We start from the raw sequence: 4,187 nt of genomic DNA on the forward strand, positions 1-4,187 counted from the left end.
TAGAAATGCCCTAGATAAAACACTGAATATTGTAGGAATTTCAGGAAGATAGAATGTGTACCAGACTATTTTGCTAATAATATGAGTATGACTTATAGGTTATAAGCTAAAGAGCCTTTGAATAAAATCAATTTCTATTTTGCATGTGATTATTCAGAGGTGCTGAAGCAAAGGTAAGATGAAAATTTAAAGCCATGTTTCAGGTTTTATTGAAATGCTTGATTGAGCACCATGGTCCTTAAGGCAGAAAACTAACAATCCACATGGGTACATTTTCTCTTATTTTTATTTGTTCATTTTAGTTATACATGACAGTAGAATGTATTTTGAAATATCATACACACATGGAGTATAACTTCCCATTTTTGTGGTTGTACGTGATAAGGAGTTACACTGGTCGTGTATTCATACAAGAACATGAGAGAGTTATGTTCTATTATTCTACTGTCTTTCATATTCCCATCCTCCCTCCATTTCCATCATCTCCTTTGTCTAATCAAATGAACTTCTATTTCTCCCTCCCCTATTCGTGAGTTAGCATCTGCATATCAGAGAAAACATTTAGTCTTTGCTTTTTTTGGATTGGCCTTATTCACTTAGCATGATAATCTGCAGTTCCATCCATTTACCAGCAAACATCATCATTTCATCTTTTTTTATGGCTCAGCCACATTCTATTTTGTATGTGTACCACATTTTCTTTATCTATTCATGTGTTTGGTTCCATAGCTTAGCTATTGAGAATTGAGCTGCTATAAACATTGATGTGGTTGTGTCACTATTGTATGATGATTTTAAGTCCTTTGGGTATATGCCAAGGAGTGGGATAACTGGTTCAAATGGTGCTTCCATTCCTAGTATTCTGTGCAATTTCCATATTGCTCTCCAGAGTGGTTGCACCAGTTTGCAGTCCCACCAGCAATGTTAGAGTGTACCTTTTCCCCCACATCCTTGCCAACACTTATTGTCACTTGTATTCTTGATAATTGCCATTCTGACTGGAATGAGGTGAAATCTCAGTGTACATTTAATTTGCACATCTTCAATTGCTAGAAACGCCGCTGAACATGTTTTCACATATTTGTTGACGGACCTTATTTCTTCTACAAAATGTCTGTTCAGTTCCTCTGCCTATTGGTTAATTGGCTTATTTGGGGTTTTGGGGTGTTAAGTTTTTTGAGTTATTCATATATCCTGGAGATTAATGCTCTATATGAGGTGCAGGTGGCAAAGATTTTCAACCATTTTCTTAGGCTCTCTCTTCATGTTCTTGATTGTTTCCTTTGCTGTGAAGAAGCTTTTAGTTGATACCAACCCACTTATTGATTCTTGCTTTTATTTCTTGTGCTTTAGGAGTCTTGTTGAGGAAGTCAGTTTCTAAACTGGCATCATGGAGAGTTGGGCCTCCTTTTTCTTCTAGTAGGTGAAGTTCTAATGCCTAAGGCCTTGCTCACTTTGAATTTGAGTTGTGTGCAGAGTGAGAGATAGGGCTCTAATTTCATTTTATTACATATGGATTTCCAGTTTTCCCAGCACCATTTGTTGAAGAGGTTATATTTTCTCCATTGCACATTTATGGTACCTTTGTCTAGTATGAGAGAGCTGTATTTATATGGGCTTGTCTCTGTGTCCTCTCTTCTGTACCATTGGTCTTCATGCCTGTTTTGGTGCCAGCACCATGCTGTTTTTGTTACTATGGCTCTATAGTATAATTTAAGGTCTGGTATTGTGATGCCTCCTGTTTCACTTTTCTCACTAAGGATTACTTTGACTATTCTGGAGCACTTATTTTGATGGCATCTTCAATATCATTGTGTGAAATTGATCTGTTTAAATTTTCTATGTCCTCCTAATTCAATTTGGGCAAGTCATATATCTCTAGAAATTTTGTCTATGTCTTCAAGATTTTCTGTTTTATTAGAGTCTAAATTTTCAAAATAGTTTCTGATTATCATCTGTATTTTAGTAGTGTCTGATGTGATATTTCCCTTTTCATCAGACATGTACACATTCTCATAGCAATTAACTTTCTGCCTAGAACACTGGTCTTCACTGCTCTTCCTAGTAATTAGAGATCTTTTAGATGCTGAGCTTATGATCCTAAGAAATAGGTCACTTTGTCTTCAACATAATGGGGACGTTATTTTGTGAGCAGAGAGAAGCTCACTAAAGAGCCTGAATTTATATCTCGTTAATAATTTTCACCTAAATTATGTGATCCTCAATGTTTTCAACATGAACCTAGATATAAAAGTTGTCCAGTTACCTTACAATCCAATTTGTAAAAAAGAAAAGGAGATAAGGTAAGTAAGTGGTAGATTTTATTATGTTGAAATAGAAAGCTTAATAAGTGATTGAAATTAGGTCGTGTAAATAAGGAGCAGTACAGTCACACAATTCAAGGAGAAAATAAAAGGAAAGACATCGGCAGCATAATAAATATATTCCAGAGCACTTGAGAGTAAGGGGAAAGGTCACAGCTACTGATAATTCTAGAAGAAAGACACACATCAAAGATACTGTTCGTGTCCCCGGCTGGCAGCCTCCTAAGGAGGAGAGGACACCATGAAGACAAGCACAACAATGGGAGCTTGGTGGATTTGCATAATTTAAACAAGATATTAAAAGCTGCATGAATGTCTTTGAAATATCGAATCTCTTTGAAAACCCATTTTAGGCAAATGGTATCTCACATATTACTTTAAATTTGAAAATCAACTGAGTTTCTGTAAGTTAAAGCTGTAAGTTGAATTAGCCTTTCTTTCTCATAAAATTCACAAATAATACTGACTTACTTTTCTAGGAAGATGGTTTTTAGTGTGATCCCTAATTTTTAAAGTGGATTCCCCTACTTGACCTTTCATCGTTCACAATAGTATTTTTTTTTTTGTTTGGGTTCAGATACTGTTATTTCTTTGAATTTGTTACTTATCAGTAGTTACTGAAATACAGAATATATTTGAGTGCCATCAGTGTCTTCATTATCATGGAAATGTCTTTAAAAGAATTGGCCGGATGAATACTCCTCCCCCTTTTCAACCAGTCAACAGCCAGCCAGGATTCTGTCCAGAATACTGAAGATATTCTATATAATACATCATGGCTGCCCACAGGGACAAAGGCTTTGGAAATAACTTGTGTAAACCTGTTGATCTCATAGACAAGAAAAGCACAAAAGCACCACTCATGCCTCTGAGAACTCTCGACCGGGCGCCCTGGAGAAAAGCTTTCTTCCTTCACCAGGAGCAATCTTCCTCCACACTCAAGGGTCTGTGTACCTGGGGTCAGTTCCTTTGCGCCCTGACTACATCATGCAAAGGTGAATGGTATCAAATGGGAAGGAAGCCAACGCAGCTGTGTGAGCCCCCAGCTGAAGAAGATGTGAGCACCCTGGGATCTATGGTGTCCTGGACACCAAAGCAGATAGCTTGGCAGGTGACAATGCCCTGCACAGACACAGGAAAGCCTTGGTACAGACCCTTTGTCTCAGAGATCTGTGGATCTCCACCAGGCAGTCTCCGAGGCCTATTGAAATTCCTTTCAGCTCTGATTTCCCCCACAGGAGCTGCTAGACTGGTTTGGAAAAATCAAGAGGATACATAGAACACAAGGATGTGTCCCTAGAGGCACCACATGATGGGAGGTTCCCTGCAAGGTAGCACCTCTTGCCCATACCGCCTAGGAAGAGCTGCTAGTTTTCATCTTTGAAGATGAAGTTGAGAGCCTGGGTGGGGAAGTATCTGATGACATTGGCCAGATTACCACGCCAGAAGGACAGACTCCCTGCTCCTTGGGGACAGGCACCCTATAATGGCCCTATGTTGCCTGTCTGCATGACTTACTTGCTGGGCTGCACCTAAAGTTGCAGATTGACCTGCTCAATGGGTGCTACCATGGTCTTGGAGATGGCTGCAGCCACTCCATCATCCGGGAAGTACTTGGTGAAGGACGCAGCAGCATCTGTCATGTTGGAAGAAGACAAGGCAGGCAACTGGAAGACAGGACTGGGCTAGGAACCAGCCTTGACTCCCAGCCTCTCACAACAGTATTTTTTAATATGTATAAGTTTCACACACTGAAAGACACGAATTTAAAAGCTTAAGCAACTAGACTTCCTGAAACTTTTGCTATAGTTGCACGTCAATATCTAACTTCACATAATGATAGACAAATAGCCTTCCAAGCGC

General features: G+C 39.1%; 1 pseudogene; it reads right to left on the minus strand.

Moving 5' to 3' along the window:
* Positions 1–3,329: 3,329 nt before the first annotated feature.
* LOC110599139 (ADP/ATP translocase 2 pseudogene) lies at positions 3,330–3,967 on the minus strand (annotated as a pseudogene).
* Positions 3,968–4,187: the final 220 nt, after the last annotated feature.

Source organism: Ictidomys tridecemlineatus, chromosome 9, assembly GCF_052094955.1.
Source record: "Ictidomys tridecemlineatus isolate mIctTri1 chromosome 9, mIctTri1.hap1, whole genome shotgun sequence".
Lineage (NCBI taxonomy): Eukaryota > Metazoa > Chordata > Mammalia > Rodentia > Sciuridae > Ictidomys > Ictidomys tridecemlineatus.